The sequence below is a fragment of the Rhipicephalus microplus genome, unplaced genomic scaffold (assembly GCF_043290135.1).
Source record: "Rhipicephalus microplus isolate Deutch F79 unplaced genomic scaffold, USDA_Rmic scaffold_19, whole genome shotgun sequence".
Classification (NCBI taxonomy): domain Eukaryota; kingdom Metazoa; phylum Arthropoda; class Arachnida; order Ixodida; family Ixodidae; genus Rhipicephalus; species Rhipicephalus microplus.
In genome coordinates this window covers 6,624,889-6,646,184 of record NW_027464592.1, presented here as the reverse complement: position 1 = coordinate 6,646,184, position 21,296 = coordinate 6,624,889, and the positions used below count along the sequence as shown (strand labels likewise).

General features: G+C 45.6%; 1 long non-coding RNA gene across 1 annotated transcript in view; it reads left to right on the top strand.

Moving 5' to 3' along the window:
• The window catches only part of LOC142785215 (uncharacterized), a 28,768-nt gene extending 8,038 nt beyond the window's left edge, over positions 1-20,730 (top strand). The window contains exon 2 of the long non-coding RNA XR_012888871.1: positions 20,657-20,730. This is a non-coding gene — a long non-coding RNA (uncharacterized LOC142785215). The remainder of the gene's footprint in view (positions 1-20,656) is intronic.
• Positions 20,731-21,296: the final 566 nt, after the last annotated feature.

Here is a 21,296-nt window from a genome sequence, read left to right as displayed (position 1 = left end):
AATTGGTCTAAGGAAGAAGCCCGGCAACGACGCTCGATGCCATGTTACCCATCATCACCGACGAAGAAAAACTCGATGTGAGTGAGTACTTCAATGCACCGAAAAAGCCCGACAACTCGCGCGTCTCTGTATCAAGAGTCAACAGACGACTGACAGCCACCGTTACAATCTTCAACGACGCTTTGTGGAACACCAGCCCGGTGAACGTGCTTGGGTGAGGACGCCGATACGCCGACATGGACTAAGTGAAAAGCTTCTGCGACGGTACTTCGGACCATACAGGATGCTTCGGCGTCTCGGCCCACTTAGTTACGAGGTTGTCCCCAACGGTATCACGAACTCTTAACGATGCTGATCGCGACCTGAAGTCGTCCATGTCACGTGCCTCAAGCCGTTTCCTGTGCGTTAACAAACTGAAACAGTGTTTTTTGTATCAATATTGTATCGTAATTTATTCACTGTACTTTCTTGCATTATTGTTGTACATTTAACTTTAATTAAAGCATCGGAACGATGCCTTTATTGACTGGGGCAACGCCACGTTCCATTTTTCAAGTTTTGTTATCGCCACAAAACGCTACACAATTCTCAGCGCAACCCGCGCCTGCAGTTTTCGAGAAGCTTCCGGACTTAAGTGAATCGTTTCGATAAGATCGCGCCCACTCTACGAACTGCACTGATTATTCTAGAACCTACGCCACCGCCAGCGATAACGCTAGAACATTCGATGGCAAGAGTATGAATGCCGACGCACTTCGCCGCTTGTCAGTAGTGGATCGACGGCCGACGCTCCGTTCATTGCTATCTGTGCAAGACTGCTACTGTAATCGAACTTTCCGTTTACCAGGCACAGGTTCGCCCAAATAAACAGTTAAATCCCAACACAATTTATCCTGTCTTCGGCCACGTCATGACCCCGTGACACTATAAATAAAAAACAATTATTAGAAATTCTCGACATGCGGTCTGTGGCAACATAAACAGAAAAGCCAGAGCATTGTGTTCCATGTGTTCCAGAAAGACAAAAGTAAACGAGAAATTGAACAAGAACGCAAGCCGGCTGTCAAAAGGCCACGTCAGAAAGGAAACATGCAGGAGCATCAGCGCCACCTTTTCGGGACACAAGGTTTTTTTGTCCGATAATCAAACCAACAGGCCACCGTTATTACACCGTGCCACCAACCCCCTCTAGCTGCCCAGTCAGAAGACAGCGGGATCATCTACGTCATGGATGTAGCTGAACAAGCGAACGGGCAGCTAACTGGTTCTAGTAAAGGCATTACATATAACGCATCCCTCATGCTCAACACCTGCATGCTGCAGCCTTCCTAGGGTGGAGGGTTGAAGCGTACTCAAAGGAACGTAGCTTAGTCAGTGTGGGCTTTCGATTGCCATTGACCATTCTCATCATCCCGCCTCAAGGACACTCCAAGAACTCTATAGCGGCAACAAGAATACCGTATGGCTTTAATAGCGAAATCCACCCATGAAAGATTGAACAGAGGAAAAGTCAACCTTCTACCCACTCCCTCTGTTCCCTTTAGCATAGCTCTATCAACTGCGTAGCGGCTGTTGCTATAGAAGGAAGTGGAATGATGGTTGCATGGTGTCCGTCTTGTCTTGTTGTGACTGCTGCTGCTTGTAAAGGGTGGAGACCAGCACCTTTCAATACGTTTCAATTACTCGACTTTATGTCAAGGAACTTGTGTACGAATTTACAAGACTCTTCATCGTTGGAACGGTCGCATGTTGCCTCGGCAGAGCCGATAGTGCAGAGCACTGTTTACTGTGACCAGAACGACTGGGAGGAAACGGGAGCCAGGTTTTAACATCTCGGTTGACCTTCCCGATTCTCCTCACGACAATCATAACAATTTAGTACGTTTATTGGACAGACTAAACACACTTGTTGCAGTCCTCTCCTCTCGCTTTCTTATTCAAGCACTCGACCCCTCGGTCCGAGAGAGAGAGACGAAAGGACCGACCTGCACACGATGTTTCGCGAACTGTGTGGACACACATGATGGTGACACCATTTCGGCTGCGGGCCCATACAATTACTGCAAGATGACCAGGCTGTCCAGCGGGACAGCCGTCCCACGGACTCTTATCCAGATGGATGGAGTCGATACACCGGATGTCCTCACGTCGCTCGCCGGCACTCCGCTGGTCGGGGACAACCTAGCTGGTTGTTAAAAGTGGCGACCGACCACGGTCTTCTTAACAGAACGGGCGTCCTTACGCCGGGATTATCATCTTCTGAGAATCGGCTCTTTAGGAAGCGCACCCTTTGCGACAAAGACGACTGCCCCCCCCCCCTGGCCTGCTACGCCAGACCTTACAAACAGCTTCCTAGCCGATCCATTGAAATATGCGTCCAAACTACTATAAATCGCCTCATGCTTTTCGACATGCTGCTTCTTGGCACAACTTCACAGGGGCACTTGTGATGCGCAGACCTATGGTACCGTCAACTCCGTCGCTCCTCATGAAACAAAGCTTTACCACGGTTAGCTTTTCAAAATCAACGCCAATCGAACGGCAACGAAGTTGCAGTTTGATTCGTAGCAAGATGTCTGAAAGGACAACTTGATTTCCAGCAAGACAGGCGACACCAGTCCATCGGTTAATACCTTCAAGAAGACAAGGGCCCTGTGCTCAATACAGTGAGCTGTGGCGGCTGCGCACAGCCTCAACGACCAGCTTTATCTACGAAGACCGCATTGCAGGTGCAACATGGAGCTATGAACGTGCAGTTAGATGTGTAAACGTGGCGCAGAACTGCTCTTATTGTTGTCGGTTCCGGGCTGGAAGTCTCATTGCGTCATTACAAGTCTTCTGTCTTAATACATTGTTCTTGAATACACCAGGAATGAATCCAAAATGGTGTCGGTCGATCTCAGCTTCATTTCGCACCTTAGGAAGATTCATCCTCAAGGTGCTATACTGTTGTTTTAAAACTTCAATTTTCAGCTAGTCGCATGCATGGCAACTCACTCAATGCAGCCGTCGCTGCTTGCGCATCAGGCAGCTTGCTTCAAAATCTGGCACTGCGCTTCTGAATACGCAGAAAACACACGCGCGGCTGAGACGGACAGTTCACTATACGCAGACACACCACCAGACCTTACCTGGAGCACCCGTTCTCAGCTATTTCAGTGGAAGAGGCTGGACAACTGCATCCGAATTGACCATGTTCCCATACTCATACGCTTTCGCACAGACGATGCCAATGTGAAGATAAAGTCACGCGCCCAGTACAGGTAGAGCAACATAACATATGGGAGAATCACTGCCATTATTTATAGCAACAGCCACCAGTCATATTATTTATTAGATATATCTCATTGAGCGACTAATGATAGCTACATATCTTTGACAACAAGCTATGCGGTCACAAAGCCGCTACTTAGTCTGCCAGATAATGTTGAGGAATAGCTGTGCACCAACTCACTGGATGTTCTAGTTTTGTGTATTCGCACTTGTTCACCTAAGATAAAGATCTATCAGCAAAATAACCTTCTTTCTTAGGTCAGGACAACCGCGGAAGACGATAACAGAGCCCGATGGCGTGAGAGAAAGGACAAGTTCTTTTGACTTACTTACCCAACGGAGAAAAACTGAGCCACGTCCTTTCTTACCTTTTTCTTAATTAACCTTTTGGGGCCGCTTTATTAGGGCTCTGATCACTCGAGCGACGCCTTTCCCACGCCGGCTAGCATGCCAGACTCCTTATTCCTTTCGGCACGCTAACGTAAAGAGTGGCTTAATACGTCAAGGAAGCACTGTCACTCCTTGCGGGGAAATGAAAAGCGTACGGAGTTTCTTATGCGGAAAAATAATCAACTTGCAAACGTTCGGTGTTCTCTGTGCGTAGAACGGGGAACCTCGCTGTCAGGCACTTGAACTCGTATCGCAGCAGCACAGGCGAAGTAAACGCGAAGAAAGTGAGTCGAACTCATCTCTCTATTTCTCTTTCTGTAAGTGTCGTCAAAGAAATTTTTTCAGTCCTAGTCACTTTTTTGCTGCAGTTTCTGCTCTCACGACCTAATTCAGCAAGCACTGTATCGATCCACCTATAGTCCGGTACAACTTTGAAGAGGCCAATACCAGACTATAGAGAAGCGCAGCAGGCAATCACCTCCGCGACAAATGTCTATCTATCTATCTATCTATCTATCTATCTATCTATCTATCTATCTATCTATCTATCTATCTATCTATCTATCTATCTATCTATCTATCTATCTATCTATCTATCTATCTATCTATCTATCTATCTATCTATCTATCTATATATCTATCTATCTATCTATCTATCTATCTATCTATCTATCTATCTATCTATCTATCTATCTATCTATCTATCTATCTATCTATCTATCTATCTATCTATCTATCTATCTATCTATCTATCTATCTATCTATCTATCTATCTATCTATCTATCTATCTATCTATCCAGAAAGCACTCACTTTTTTTGCACAAGAGACTTAACTGATGTTGAACACTGGTTCATTACAATAGCATCTTAGTACAAGAGAGTCCATTCTATTTATAAATTTAGGGAGCATTCTAAGCGTGTCACATCATTCTTATCGTTTTCTGGGTCAATATGCATTTTCTTTTCCGGTCCGCAATACCTTCATGTTGTTCATAGGGGCTTCCTCTAACTTATAAGCACCTGAATATCCTGATAAACATGGAGAAGGTTACTGTGCAGAGAAAGACAACTGAAGGAATTAGATATTCTAATGCAGCTTTTTAGAATGACACTTCCAAATACACATAATACAATGTCCTGTCATGCTTGCATTCGCGTTAACTTGCGTGCGCTTTGACCCCATCGATATTGCAAATAGGTATAGGAAATCAAACAGGGGTTTGTTAAATAGCGAGTGGTCGCATTCCCTAAACCACGTTCGCCTTTTACAGAGAAATATATTATGAAATCACAACATGGCTAGTGTTTCGGCACCACCACCGCTGCCAGTGTCCGTAACCACTATAGCACGAAATAGTAGAAAAACTCGGTAAATGAAAAAGGACACAATGAGGTTCAAACCCCCGTTCCCTGCACGCCAGCCCGCTATTCTATCACTCAGCCACGCTAGTGCTCGCAACTATTTTGCAAACTGCCTTTAGGCAGGCTTGATGAAAGGAAATGAATCGTATTATTATGAGCAATAAAGTGTTTTCGAACACCAAAGAAACAATAAGGTGTCCCATAATGCAAATTGCGCAACGAGAGGGTGGTGGAACGCTCCATATCTTTACAACAGCTCGATCTTGTTCACACTGTGGCGCATGCCCACGGAGGCAGGGGATTTGCGGGATTACAAATGCTTCTGCCATAATTTTTCATTGTCGTCAAGCACAGTTCCCCCAAAAATGCACAAAGTTTCTTTCAATCATGCAGCAGGTACCACGCTTCTCCGAAGAATGACGAAGGATGGCATGGTGAATGTCTGCCTACTACACAATGAATAATGGGGCAGTTGGTATACCGCGAGTGTGCTCCCAGCAGCTACTCAAAGAGTGTTCTAAAAAGGCTCTCAAAGGCCGCTCTTCCAGATTTAGTTGTGACAGTGCTGCGCGTTCGGTGCAGGCTGGCGGTTTTCTCGCTGTGACAATGCGGGCATCTCCTCGAGAACTCCTCATACACAGGTGCTCTGTCGCCATTCTAGAAAAGTAATGACTCGTGTAAATTTCGGGTTCTTGAAATGTTGCTTTATGGAGGCCCGAGTTCACACTAAACATTGCATTACCTAGCTGCAAGAGAGCAGCCAAGCAAAGAGCGCCCATGTAACATTGACCCATTCTTTTTTTTCATGGAGCACAACGAAGAGCACCCGCCTTGTAGCTCGTGCAATGTAGCGAACCATGACTATTTTGGCAATTCGCGTTCCGTCCTCCGAAGCCATTTTTCTTGCACACTCTATACCTCTGAAGGCTAAAGTGCCCACTTCCTCACCTCAATCTGGATGCCGCAGAGGCACATACTGAACAAGATAGATCTTCTGTTCGGGCCTAGAACGAAATGGTTTCCCCGTTATCGTACTCTATTGCCAACATACTAACGCAAGAATTGAACAGGTGCGCACAGGTGCACACTAACAACTGCTTTCATCATAGGTAGATTAAAAGCTTTCTACATCAACGAGCTATGCATACGCACCGTCAAGAGAATTCGGGGCATTTTCGTTTCCTTTTTATTTCCAAAACGTGCATACAAGACGCGAACGAAATTCGACCTTTGCACCGTACAGCAAAACGGAAGTGTCACTCAAGTTTTTCTCACTGGCTTTGGAAATGTTTCTAACATTTCACGAGCCGTTCTTTGACTACTTCTGGCTAGGATTCTCGCAAGTCAAAATCGCGCTTCATAATGCCAGGATGCCACGCTTTGGTTGACGAGGTGACTTCTTTTCTTACGATTTAGATTCATTTCGTGTTCTCTGAGTCGGTCATCGAGGCCACATCCCATAAGGCCGATGTAGACCTTGCCCCGAGACCTACTTAGCTGTGTTTAGCTGTGCCGGTGCATGTTTACCTTTACATTCACCTCATGGGTCCTTACGTCAGCTACACATTTCGAAGCACACACGCAACGGAGGAAAGCCAGCAATGGTGGAACCCATCTCAATCGCCGCTGGGCTTGGTTCTTGCACGAGCAGCGATGAGAAATGACGTTGCTGAAACACTTGCAATTACCTACTAAGTGACATCACATTTTTTCTGCGCCGTCTACTCTTCACGCAACGAAAAGGACCATATTCCTTTAGGTGATGCGACTCAAGCCACCTCGTTCCTGTCCAGCCGCTAATATACGGCCTCTTCTTAATGAACTTATCTGACAGCCTGGAATGCAAAAAAGAACATAGAAGGGTTTTTCATTCCCCTCGGCTTCACGCGTGACTGTTTGCCGGTCGCACCCTTCATATTTCTACCACCCACGCCCTTATTCTCTTTTAATACTGCGTACTTGATGATTTGGCGATACCGTGGCTGGCCGCTCCCTTCGTGGGACTTGGATGCCGTCACGTAAAAACGTGGGAGGTTACCAAAGGAGGATTTTTCACATCGCTTTAGGTTGATGCCGCCAGTGGTGAAACTTTGTTTCAGGCGGGGCATAGACTCTCGTTTTGGAATACCTGAACAATTCCCAAATACGTTGTTTCGGTGACATCACAACAAATTTAGAACGTGAGGGCTTTCAAGGGTTAAATCAAATTTTCCATAGTAGCCTTATGCACACCCAATACGGATGTTGAACGCACCAAGAACATTTCGAATTCGCGTAAGCCTAATGCTAAAGACAACCTTGAGTGGTTGCGAGATGCACCTTGGGATAGGGCGTTCCACACGCCAATGAACTCTAAAAAGAACATGAAAAGGCGCAGTGCGGATGCCGCCTGAAAGCACCTTTCCGCCGAAAGCCGCAGTCGTACAGTTTTCTCAATAACAACTTACGTTTACAAGTTCACTTCTTCGCCTTCCTTTCTTTCTTACACCTCTTATTATCCAATTGAATCTAGTTGCAATTATGACAAATGAAAATGAGCCCATATTCGCTTCTTTAACTGCGCTCATATAAGAGCGAAGCCTCGAGAGCGATCGCTATGAAGAAAGAAATCGTTATTTTTTCTATTTGCTGCCATTAGCGCTGTTTAATGATATTTTGTAACGAAATGGTGGTGAGAACTAAGCTCACTTCTTGTATTTAAATGTACTAGCTCTCAATGCCTTTATAAAAGCAAGAATATATTGGTATCAGTGTGTTTATCAGAAAGTGAGAAAATTCGAAGCTGTTGTTTTTGCGCTCGCTTTTGTCTCGAAATTGGAGTGTACATCAGCAATAATTATTCGGCGCTTACCATACTGAGATACTGAAGGCGTAATGTATGTTGTTGTAACTGTAGAATAAAGGTGTCTCCGCCATCAGAGTGAAGCAAAACAAAGGCGTAATAACTCAGACAGATGAAAAACGCGTTCGTGCTAAGAAAACATTTGGTTCAATGCGTGCGCTCCCCTCTCAAGCCACACCTAGTCCTCCTCACCCTCAAATGAAACCTCGATGGTAAGTGATACCATTCCACTTGTCTAGGCAAACAATTGCTTACAGGGTACCCATAAAAATGAGCATTTATTATTTAGACGCGCTCATTGAGTACCTTTCTCTTCAACTGATGTTCTTCCACAGCAGCACTTTCTGAATGGCTAGTTCCAGAGCACGCACCATATGATTATCTGGTCTGACAAGGACGCCGATTGGGCTAAGACACAAAAGCGTTGCCAGCAGGCCTAGAAGCGAAATTGCAGTGCCATGTACAGAAGACCAAACTGCAAGTTTATTCAGTGAAATCACCAGAGTTCACTGCAAAGGCGCTTATATTGTCTCACTGATTACCTGTACATCAACCAGTAGTAACAGGTAATATCAATCAGCCTGACCTAGTACACACGGCATTTTAGCTAACACAAACATGAGTTGAAAAATTTTCTTTAGAGGCTTCTCCAGTGGGGCCATTTTCGCTCAGCCACCTCGTATATTTCAGCAGTATACAAACCCCTCAGGGACGCCTGCGCAAGTAGGCGTTTGGTATGTAGTGAGACCACGGACCTTAGCTAACGGAGGATTTCGACTCTTTCCCACGCCTAGATCCTGGGGGTTGAGTTGATGCTGGGTGATATGACCTTTAAGGTCCCCCGGCAGTGGACACACCCCGTTGGCCCCGGCTTCACGCAGACGGCACCCCTGGGCTGACCCAGCCAGGGGAATTCGGCAGTCGCTTTTTTCTATATTTCTCCCCTACGACGTTGTCTTTATCTGTCACTTTTTGTCTGTCCTGTCGACTTGTCTCTTCTGGTTACTGCCGTTTATTTTCTGGCGGCAAGGTTTAACCTTGTGTGTTCACCCCACCTTGGTATGCCTCACCCAAGGTTATAGTGGCGGTGTACAGCTGGCCAATGCAAGCAATTTCATGTCTTGCAGCGTCCCCTCGCTGGGCTCGGTGGTGGGTGGCTGCCACCGCCAGTGAGCACACTCCATATTTTATGGCCAAAAACTTCCAACCCTCTACTGATAGCTCCCTGAAGCGGGCGCACACCGAAGCAAGCTTTCAGCTATTTCAACTAAACAAAAACAACTTTCCACGCTACCACGTTATCCACAGTGACACACCAGCAAAGCCTGTCTGAAAACTTTCACCATCCTTAGTTTGAAGGTGCCTAATGGACACACTTGCAACAGGGTACAAAGCTACAAAAATGGCCAGCGGTGAACTTCTCGTTGAAGTTTGAGACAAGGAACAATGCGATAAACTATCCAGTTTGAAGACTTTTTGTGATGCTCCATCACTGTTTCCGCTGACCGTTCGATGAACGCGGTTCAAGGAGTCGTATTGGAGGATGACCTAGTTGACTTGACAGATGCCGAACTTCTTGACTAAATGTAACACTTACGGCTCGTGAAAAAAATCTAAACAACACGACACACTAGTTACGAGTCCCAGACGAGAATATCTCTACCATTACCCTGTGTATTGAACGAAAATAAGCCAACATCTCGCAGATCTGCGCTTCATGTTTTCGTCGTTAATCTAGAATAACATAGATGAATTGTATTTTTATGTGTTTTTTTGCTCTGTTGGTCTCCTCGAAGTTGGGAGTACTGGTCGCGTTCTTTTGGCAATTATGTATGCTTATGTACGGCAGTTAACGTATGCCGTCACGGCCTGCTGCTGAACATTATACAGCTGGAAAACTTAGTGAAGTTCAAAAAAGCTTTTTATGTACATGCTCTCCGCAGTAGTTAGGTCCAGTTTGTTACTGCGTCGATGAGAATCAACGGGATCATCGCAGAATGCTTAGCTGCCATTTGCATTTTTGCGCGACCGGATGTTTACAAGCCATAAGTCAAGCCAACCTGACAGCCGCACTACGGAAGCCAAAATACAATTTTTGGTAGCGTGAAGAAAAAAATGGCAGCGTCTCCTGTGCTGCGCGGCGCAGCAGCCATCACCACACAGAAGTGGCTCCTGCACCACACGGAAGTGACGTCAATTTAAAAATTATTATCTAAAGCTAATTGAATGTGTGAATCATTCATGTGTAATGCGTTAAACATACAAAACCTTTACTAAGCAGGTGTTTAACGAGTCAATAAGCCTAGGTTTCTTAACTAAACACATATTACAAGTACTTTATTTACAGGGGGCGCCATGGGCGCTGCGGCTGCAAAAGGTAAACATTGCGAGATGGTAGCGGCCTGCGATGTGTGTAGGTGGTGGAAAACTCCGATGAGATCGTGGCCATAGCCTAGGCCGCCCCCTAGGAGGACCGGAGGCCTTGTGTCGTCGCTGCTTCATGTGATTGCTCGATGCCCAGTTGAACCTGGTGGTTGGAGCTAGCGAGACCGTCCACCATGCCGGAGCTTCATCTGAGAGTGTGCGCCATAAAGTTTCTCAGTGTGAAGTGCGGATTATAGTTGTTGGACGTACTGCATTTTCTAGATTGCAATGCCCAGCGTGGTGTTGTCAAAGCTGAAAGTGTTCTTGCTGTCGAGTTTTGCTTGTCGTGAAGGGCATGGTCGACGATGAAATAAATGCTTTCACACAGTTCACGGGACGGGATGCACATGCATGAAACCCCAGTGCGTTGGCGAAGTGTTAATACGATGGATGGAAACAACTTTATTGTAGTGTTCCTACGAAGCCCGTGATCTCCGAAGGCCAGAGCTACTGCATTGCCGGCTGTTTTGTCAAGTGCGAACACGTACGGCTGTTCTCATCCGTTGCTACGTGAATGCTCCCGTGCTGTCACAGGCCGTGCATGTTATTCAGCAAGGCAGACAAGCTGTTTTGTAGTTAGATGGGCTAATGCCGTCGGCAGTTGCCCTTGGGCATTGTTTATCAAGTGCTGATCACTAGTGGCTCTCCTTGCTGTGTTGAAGCGTGCGTGCAATTTGTCGTGTCGCATCGACTGATTTGGCATGTGTTCCACAGCATGAGTACTATCATTCAAAGTGACAATACGTGCCAGAATGTCGAGGAACCACTGCGCAGTGACAACCTGCATGTCGAGGCGTGGAAAAAGCGGAAGTAGCGTGGAGTTTCATGCCTTTCCGAGCCACGAACCTTATATTAGCCAGTGGGTTCATGCGCTGATGGACAGAGAGACTGGACGCCTAAGAATAGCCACATTTGCTCGCTTCACTTTGCGCTGAGCTGCTGCAGGGTAAATCCTGTGTTGGCGAATAAGGTGGGTTACACTGGCAGTATGAGGCTCCTTCTGAGAGCCGGAGCTCAAGGAAGAGGGGAAGAACGACTAGGTGCTGCTTAAGCTGGCCGGCCGAAAATGCATGGAGAGGCTTTAGTCTACCTAATCAGACACACAGCTGGACTGACTGCACGTGCGCTCCTAGCAGACGAAATGCCAGTGTGCGTGACGTCACCATTTTTTGTGAAAGCAACATCAGCTAAGCAGTGGCCTAGGTGTGGCCGCGAGGTAGCCCTGACAGCATTGAACCTCGTTCAATAGCAGATATATAAATCAATATTACAGATATTCATTCGTACCTGAGATGCGTTTTAGGTCGCGAATCGCTGCTAAACGGACGATAGCTACTCGTTAACGCGAAAATCTGGACATGAGTAAATTTGATGTCAGTGCTCTTTTAAGAGCTCCAAGTAGTAAAAATTTCCAGAAAACTCAACTAGGCTTGATAATAATATGGTGTGCTTGATAATCATATGGTGATTCTGGCATGTGAAACCCCCAAACAGCATTCCTGTTACAGCAAGACATTACGCTAGGTGGCATTGGTATTCTTGTTTGAGAAGACAATGTGCTGTTTAGATTTGAACACTAAAAGGGGCACTTTGAAAGAGGCCCTGGCTGGTTTCGTGGACCTAGATTGATTGATTCATAGACTACGCGCCATTGTTCACAACATTATTTTCTACATTGGTCAAATGCTAGGCTTTTCTGAAACCAATTTCCATCATTTCCCAGAAGAAGCTTTCGAGAGGAAAAAAAGGTATCACCCATTCAAGCACGCAAACCTTCAAATAGGAAAAAATTTCAAAATGTACATGAGACGGCATCATGCAAACACATGTATGTCAAAACTTTGGCAGCAATTCAAAAATGGGCAATCTGCGCTGTTTTAAAATTATCAGCCGCAAAACTTCAACCATGAGGTGTATGGTGCACTCACCCATATGGTATGGCTCATTGGTCTTTGACAAGTCGAACCAATAATCAGCAAACTGCCTTGTTATGCCCAGCAGAACACTATGCATATACTCCACTGTATAGCCCCACACGAGATCGAAGTGTGGGAGTTTCACCAGTGGTGACACCCCTTTCAAGCCATTGACTGGGGTCTTTAGTCTAGATGCCAGGGTCATGTCTCTTGGGATGCCTGCTGATGTCCTCTCCACATCAGGTTCTGCAGTCAAGTTTATTAGGCGCCCTGCAGTGTAACAAAGCAGAAGCAAGATGAATATTTCACTGAGTAAGTGCTATAGACCTCGCTTAAGGACGCGATAACCACCAAACAGGAGCACAAGGCACTTGTTCATAGAAAATTGGGTATGCCACAACAACTGCCATGACAAGCACACTGCCTTCACGCTTTTACATTTGAACCTGCACCATGCCAGCACTTTTGAAATCAAGCAAATTTTGCAACGTGCAGCATATTGCAGTGTATTCAGTCGTGAACTTCTGTGTTAACCTTCGATGGTATCTGTGACTACCACTGTGAAGAGTTTATGTGTGCCACTGTTGAACCAGCTGAGTGGTTCTGAAGTATCGTTGTGGATTTGTTGTTTTTTCACCCGTTTGCTCTATGGCATGGATTAAAACAAAAAGATTCAAGTGGATTGATATGTGGGGTTTAACGTCCCGAAAACACCATATGATTATGAGAGACGCCGTAGTGGAGGGCTCCAAAAATTTGGACCACCTGGGGTTCTTTAACGTGCACCCAAATCTGAGCACACTGGCCAGCAACATTTCCGCCCCCATTGGAAATGAACCTGCCGCAGCCGGGATAAAGAAAAGAGGATTCAAGTCAGCTTCCTAGATAATGTCCAGGATCAGTCAATGAAATTCACGGATGCATTTGGAATAAATGTTCATGAACACCCAATGAGCAAAGGCAAAGTTCTGTTGAGAACGTGAGAGGGTACAGTTTCAATTTATTTAAATGAGATACCTAATCTAGACAGTACATTTCTCAAGCTCGATGTTTCTCAAGCTCGATGTCGAAGTCGGTGCGCTTGCGACTAGTCAAATGTGTATGCGTAGTATTCTGCAAGATATCCTTTATCGAGTCCTCTAGGTTATATGATGAGCCGTCGGTACAGCAGTCTTCCATTAACATTTTGAATTTCGGCCCATCGGTGTACTTGAGGCCTCTTGAGGACTTGGAGCTGGTGAAACCTTTTATACACAGACAAGTTGGTATATGGTCACTGCCCCGCGTTTCCAGATCCGAAAACCAGTGCACTTTCCTGCTAAGTGAGCGAGAAACCAATGTAAGGTTCAGGCAGCTGCTATAGACTGATCCGCGTAAATATGTAGGGCTTCCATCGTTACAAACGCAGAGTTCGTACTCCGAGGCCAAGGACACCAATTTTCTTCCTCTAGAGTTGTCCCTGGAGCTTCCCCATAGGAAATGGTGGGCATTGAAGTCGCCAGTGATCACCCATGGCCTTGGAGTCGATGTCAGAATACCGCGTAAGCGCTCGCAGTCAAGGCGGCTTGATGGAGATAAGTAAGCTCCGAAAATCGTGAACGCAACCTTATCCTTCTTCGCGGTAAGGCACACATACTGATTCCCTTCATCAGGCGAGACTCTGTGGTGAACGTAAGTGAGGTCATGGCGCATGAATACAATAACTTTGCTGCAGTCTCTGTGAGTGGAGGGCATAAAGCACTCATATCCTGACAGCTTGATTGAAGCACACAGGTTGGGTTCACAAATCACGATAATGGGGAAGCGGCTCACAAATACAAACTGTCTAAAGTCAGACATGCGCGACTTCGGTCCTCTGGCGTTCCACTGAAAGACAGATGCATTCTTGACTCCTGCTCGAAACGACGGTGCCTCGCTGGACATGGTTTTACCCTAGAGCTGCAAGCACCGGACTCAAGATGTCCAGCACATGCAGTGCGGTCTGCGCAGCCGAAGTCTTCATAATACTCAGTAGGACACGTGTAATACTCTTCAGCGATTGCAGCAAGCTTATCACTTGATCTTCATTCATCGCATCACTGGTTTGAGGGGTCGTCGAGGGCGGCGGGATTTGATGCAGCTCCGAAGTAGGTTGACGTCGTGGAAGAGAGGGCCACTGTTCGGAAGGTGCGACTGCTGTCCCTTTCTTCTGTTTGGCAGTATCCGTCTTCAGTGAGCTCGGTGTTTGTGGGTCAGCCTCTTTATAGAGGATGACATCTCTCTATCGGTAGAGCCGTTTTTCCGTGATAGTCTTCGCCCACGACGCCGTCGTCGGCGTAGTGTAGCGGCAGCTTCCCTGTGTGTTGAATTGTCCCGCACCATACGCCTGAGTACCACGTGCTCGTTTCGCACCCGCGGGCAATCTTTGGATGAGGCCTCATGAGCGCCGTGGTAGTTTGGACATCGTAGCATGGTGGCACTGCAGGCGTCTTTTGAGTGAGACTCAGCGCACCGCGGACACACAACTTTGTTCTCACAGACACCTTTTACGTGTCCCATCTTGAAGCACTTGTAGCATTGCAGTGGCTTCGGTATGTAAGGACGCACTGAGTGGCGAACGTGGCCAACTTTGACATACGAAGGAAGACTGTCTCCCTCGAACACAAGCCTCAAGCAGCGTGAGTTGCCGAGTCTGGTAATGTGCGTGATGCGGGTGCTTTCAGTCGCTGGCTTTATTAGTATTGGCAGGTCATTAGCTGAGATGGAAAGATTCAAATCATAAATGACGCCTACAGTGCCATTACAACCTGTAGTGACCATTGGCCGAACTTTCACGTTGCCGATTTCTGTTATGTGCCGAAGGTTTTGCAGTGCGCTACGGTGCATAACGTCTACAGCAAGGACATTCTTTCGTGCATTGATCCTCACATCTTTGATCTCATTCGGTGCGGTTTCTCGAGAAGCACAAAAAGAACTTGCCTGTTGAGGAGTCGCAAGTTAGATGCAGGGTCTTCGGGCATAAACAGCATGGTGTGCGGCCACCGCTGTGGTGCAGTCTTAATGGTGGAAACACTTGCCGACGATGCCGTTCGCAGCAGTCTTCATTTTGTAGATCGATTCATGACGACCGTGAAGTCATCATCCGATGACTCAAAGCCGTCCAAATACAAATCGGTTGCCTCACTGTCGGTGTCGCTCGACGCGTTGCTACGCTTCCTGGACGACGAAGTCCGGCGTGACAGTTGCACGCCTGAAACATTCTCAGGTGTGTCCTGAAGCATCACCGCAAAGCAGGGAGCGGCAGCTCCCAGGATTTCCAGGAAAACAAATTGAAAATACAGGGGACACGGGCACAAGCGTTCTGCGAGAGAATCACTTCGTCACAGGTGGATTTAGTCGCTAGAAATGTCTAGCAGCTTGCCGCACTGACTACAGCAATAATGGTATTTGCTGACGGAATCGCATTTCGTGGGCCACAATTTCCTCAGTATAGGTAATTCGACTGTGCCAGGCCGCACTTTTCGAAACCGAACAAGGCTTCCGAAGTTTCAACAAGTCATCCACAGCAGACCAGGTAAGTCCGTGAGCCGCTATGAACGATAATATTAGAACGATAGCGACTGCAATTGTGGTTACTGATCCCGGAAGTGTCCTTGTTCCAAAATCCGCGATGCATCTGGCAAGCAATTCTGACTCGTCGAACGAGGGCACAGAACTACGGTCGCCAGAAATGTCTCCTTCGGCTCCAGGGTTTTCGTCTCGATCTACCGAAGCACCGTTGCCACAAAGATAGTCACCACAATCTTCTTCGGTTCCAGAGCTTGGGTCTTGATCTGTATCTCGGAAAGGTCGAGTGTCACCGTCTTCACTATCATTTTCTGAATGATTGCTTTCGTTGTCAGGGCATTCTTCGGGGCTATGGTATGCATTGTCGCCTACGCCATGCACGCTGTTAAAGGAGTCGTCGCTTCCTTCTGGCACCTCTCTTCGTACTCCTATCGAACTCGTATCAACAGAACAGCCGTTCGTGACACATAGATCTTCTGTTGATGCCTGGGACGCGTTAGAACTGTCTGGTGGCGAGTTCAAAACACCCGCGAGACGAGTCGTAGCGGTCGCCGAAGCACTGCTGGTCGAGTGCTGGCTGTACCATTGCGTCGAACGGGGTACTACAAATTCAGTGTCTGGTCCTAAATACAACTTTCGACGTTTCTTTCCAGTAAGTTGACTCATGACTAACTAACCAAAGCACAACTGATCACCACAATACGATGGTGGAGGTAACGATACGGATGACGAGGATGAATGACAGCATTAACCGTAGTAGCAATATACTCGGTATAGTGCCTGGAATGTAAACGTATGACAAATAAACATAGTGGCGGAATGCTGACAGTGTTAAAGCAAAACATGTGACGATCAGCGACCCACTAAACAAAAATTGGCGTTCTCGTCGACAGTGGTGTTTAGATTCTTGCAATTAAAGTGTACTTTTGCTATGTAGAGCACTTAACAGGTGGTAATAAAAGTAGTCACTTCAAGGAATGCACTATTTTGGTTATCTGCAAGTTTATGACTGCACAGACTTTTTTTAGCAAAGGACGGGACCGAGAGATTGTCTTTCCGTGGTTAGAGTTTCATAAAATAATGGTCTGCTCATAACTGTTATTATTGCCCACTGAGGCTGCTACCTAAAATTACTTTTCTTCATAAGTCCATCATTGAATGCCTCTGTATAAAGAGCCTGCTCCGAAACGAGAATTTTCCACCGGCAGCTATCCATATTCTCGAAATTTGTCATGTCTCAACAGCACTTCCCAGAAACCTGACCCAAACGTTTATCCGCAGAATCAACTAAGAGAGCCGGAAAAAGGGTGAAGTAATATCACTAAACACTACTTATCGTGTATATGCGTCTTTCCTCCACGTTTGCAGTTCTATGAGCGCAGTGCTTCAAGCTCACATATCCGCTTTCCACGCGCTCGAGCCACACCAGGTCACACCTGCATTATTACCATCCAGGTCACTGCAGTAGCTAGGGGTGTTCAAACTCCTGCCCCCACCCCAAAAGAAATCTTTGGCTTCATTCTGGGTCCTGGATACAGGTAGACACCTCGGATAACCTCGGATAGCAAACACGCTGGGAATTGACGTAAAAAAATGTAGCCGCTTATAGGTGCTCTGAGTGCACATGCATATATTTGCATTAATCTAACCTGAAAAGATGCAGACGTGATTGCTGGCCAATGTCGACATGGAACTTTTTCATTTTTCGTTATGCTGCAGGGTGCCATCAATCGCTGCAGTATTACTGTTGGTCCTCCTTCGCCGATCTGAATGCATAGACGTACATGTTACGCACAGGGGTACACTCACGGGATAAATCGGGCTATTATTTTTTTTTGCATTGACGACTTGTACGCCCAAATACTCGAGATGAAAATATTATGTCGCGACAAATGTGGTTCCCATAAAGGCAATGTTGGCTCTGATCTTCGCGTCCCTGTCAAAGTAGTAGGCTGATATTGCAAGACTGGCTCATTACTTATTAAACAATTGTATCGGACCAGTTGGCATGAATCTACCTTGGTAGAAAGTGCAGTCACTATTACACAGAACACACAATAGAAGCGCTTAAGAGACGTTAAAAATGAAGAGCCCGCCGAACTAAAAATGTAAGTCAATAAACAATTGTATCGGGTCAGTTGGTATGAATCCATTTTCGTACGAAGTGCAGCCACTATTACACAGAACACACAACACAAGCGCTTGTGTTTTATGTTCTGTGTAATAGTGGCTGCACTTCCTACCAAGATGAACTCATTACTTAGTCCTAAATTAGCCTAATACGATCCCGAAGGTGGACACTCACATGCCGTGTGGCATGAGCATCAATTCTTTCCCGTTGCTTCACTGCTGATCCCGAAAGTGTGTGTTCGAATCCGGATTTCTAGTAGAAGCGAATATGCTTCAGGCCCTTGTACTTAGATTTCGGTGTGCGGCTAGGGACTCTATGTGGTCGAATTTTCTCATGCACTCCGCTGGGGCGCATCTCTCATTTATCATCGTTTTGGAATGTGAAAGCGCCACATTTATATTGTTCTTGCGAGTGTTAGCATTCCATAATTACATTTCTAATATGCGAATGCAATATCGTTTCGATAATTATAGCAAGCCGTGCGCTTTTCTTTTTTATTGTGTCGTTCAGTGAATATCACATAAAAGCAATCCAGTGGTTTATAGGCTGGTTTCTTCATTAATTGATTGGCACGATATTGTTGCGCCTATATATTCATCAATAGGATTACGGGTAATGTGTAAAACACGCACGTCTACCAACGTCTTTAAAAATAAGCAAGAAAAAAAAGATGCAATCAAGTACATTTTATTTATTCCTCCAGTGTCCTGTTAAGTGGTAGATCTGGCGTGTGTTCGCAATTTGGATCCGCGAAAACAACAAGTTTTGTAATGTCCTAGCTGGTATCGTAACACATTTCCTTAAACATAACACTACCTTATACCATGTTTGCCCCACAAACCCATCAACCCCCACGAAATATAGACGTAAAAAACACCCTGAAGAAGGAATACAGGCAAGTAAACTAAAAATACTAAGCAGACTTTTCGAGTTGAATGAGTTGTAATTACATTGTTCTACAACAGTCAAAATCATCAGAAATCAAACAGAACAACCCTTTTTTAACTTACTAGCGTGTTCTGTCCTCTAGTGACAAAAATACATTATTTTACGCGTACATTTATTTCAAAATACACAAATTCAGGTTTATTTTTTACTCAATAGTTGGCGCAATAACTACTGAACGATTTACAGGCTGGGTCGTTAGCTTGTTTAGTTTAGCCATTCCAAGTGCAGTTCTCTACGTTTGACGTTATAGATGTTTTGAATGAGTCCTATCAGGCGTGCCACGGTAGTAGTCTTTGCCGTCTTTTTTTTTTGGAGTCAGTGTAGATTTTACGCTCCCTTTAATTATGCCGGCAGCACCGAAGGTGGCCTACGTCATTTACGACGACGGTTACCGGGCTATAGTGAGCGTGAAGCTCATTAAGGACTTTGAGCCGGTGAGTGTGGCTGACTGCCACAAACACCAAGAAATATACTGGAAGAGCACTCAAGGAGGGCACGTCGACGAAGGCTATTATCGAGGAGACGTCATCCTCCTTGGTGCTGAGTTCTGTCTTTTTTGAGGTGTTAATTTTGGTAGCGTTTTGGAATCTGTTTTGCAATACAGGACAAATGCGTGGCAGACGTCGCTGCTCGTACGTGTGTTATTCGGTGCGTAGTCAAAATAAGGCGCACGTAATCGCTTGTGTATTTTCAGTGTGCCTTCTTTGACCCGTTGGTGGTGGTTGTGCAACTACTGCTAAGTTGTTCATGCTTATTAGCCCACGTAGCTTTTTTCGTGTGCACGTGGTGGTCGTCTCGGGCACTCAATATATGATTTGCAATACGGTATGACCTTGCGGGCTGCAATACAAAGAGGCAAAACATTTTTCATGTATACTCTGAATGTCATTGGAATGTTTCAGCAGTCTTTCAGTCCACAAACGCACCACAATAGGCCTTAATCAAAACACGTGCGTAGCAGGAAAAACAGCGAGCATGTGATCATTCTTTAATGTAGGAAACAGAAGACAAATTGTGCACTCATTCACAGTGACAGTCATGCCGGTGGACGCAAAGATTGATTAGGAAGTCCGTGGAATGTTATATTGTGCAGCTGGTCGAGTAATTTAAAGCGTGCGATCCGTCGGCATATAGGCAGTTCAGGCAGGTTAGGCCTGTTTGAAAATGCGGGTATATACTATGTCTTGTAACAACGCCATAAATGCCGAACTTGTGATCAGCTGAGCTACTCATATTTTCTGATTATCTTGTTCTAGTTTGAGCTTGATGCAATCTTTGCACCTAAACATTTCAACTGACAAGATCTTTGAACTGCTACGTGTCGAAGCTATAAAAAAATGGCAATGCCAAAATTATTTTGACGACTTAATATATGTAGATAATTTTTTCTCTGCAATACATTGCAATGGTAATAAACTGGAACTTCAAAAAGCAGCTGCGGGGCAAGGTATAAGCACTCCTAGGAATGGTGTTGCTCGCACAGACACTAAATTACGTTCAAAAGCTTCGACTAATTGTTTTGATGATGTGTGTTCCAATAGCTCATATGTGATCACCTGGTAAATTAATTAAGATTGTGCTATAACTAGCAACATGTGGCTTGTCTCAAGGTTTAAATACTTGCATAACTCTTACCACCAGCCATTGACTTGCATCATCTAGAAGCGAATGCACGTACAGCTCAGCTTTATTTCTGCAGAACCAAACTTTTGTGGTAGAATAGATATATCTGTAGTTGTACTTTGCATGCATTTGTGGTCTTCATACCACATTGGTGTTTTAGTGGCCTGCTAATATTTAATTTCGTTTGATAATTTCTGTAGCCACCTTCAGTGACCTTGTCCAGAAGATGGGAAAAAACGGCGGTCGGTTCCTGACACTGTTTTTATGACATAGACAGTGAAGAAGAGACAACTGAAAAGGTGACATACTTGAAACTTTTTTGTTTGTTTTTTTTAAATTGACAGTGACCTGCATCAGGCACCTGGGCAAGAAGTGACTACTGCATTTTCAAATATAGGTGCTAATACTGTGCTGTCAGATTTGGTACTTATAGCACTTTTAACTGTATTGAAATGGCATGTTTCTAAATTTCATGAAGCTGCAAAACAAGGACGAGATGTTCCCCCGTGACTGTGTTTGGCAGTTTCTTAGCAGCGGAAGTGGCTCAGAAGTTCTTTGAAAGGACAAAAGTCCTGGAGAGCTCTTCTTACGGGGCAGTATGTGTAGATATTGCAGCTAGTGTACACTGAGCATCAACTTTGAAGTGGTGATGAAATAACAGCTTCTTGAATAATCGCCCTCGCGTGGACAATTCCAATTTCGCGGTTTTACATCGAGCACCAGTTTTCTGATGTGTACGCGACACAGGAGATGCAAAGTCAGGGTTGCAGCACTCTTACAACCAATAGGTGGCAAAACATGCTGAGAAACTCTCCCATTGCTTTCGCAACAGTTAAGATG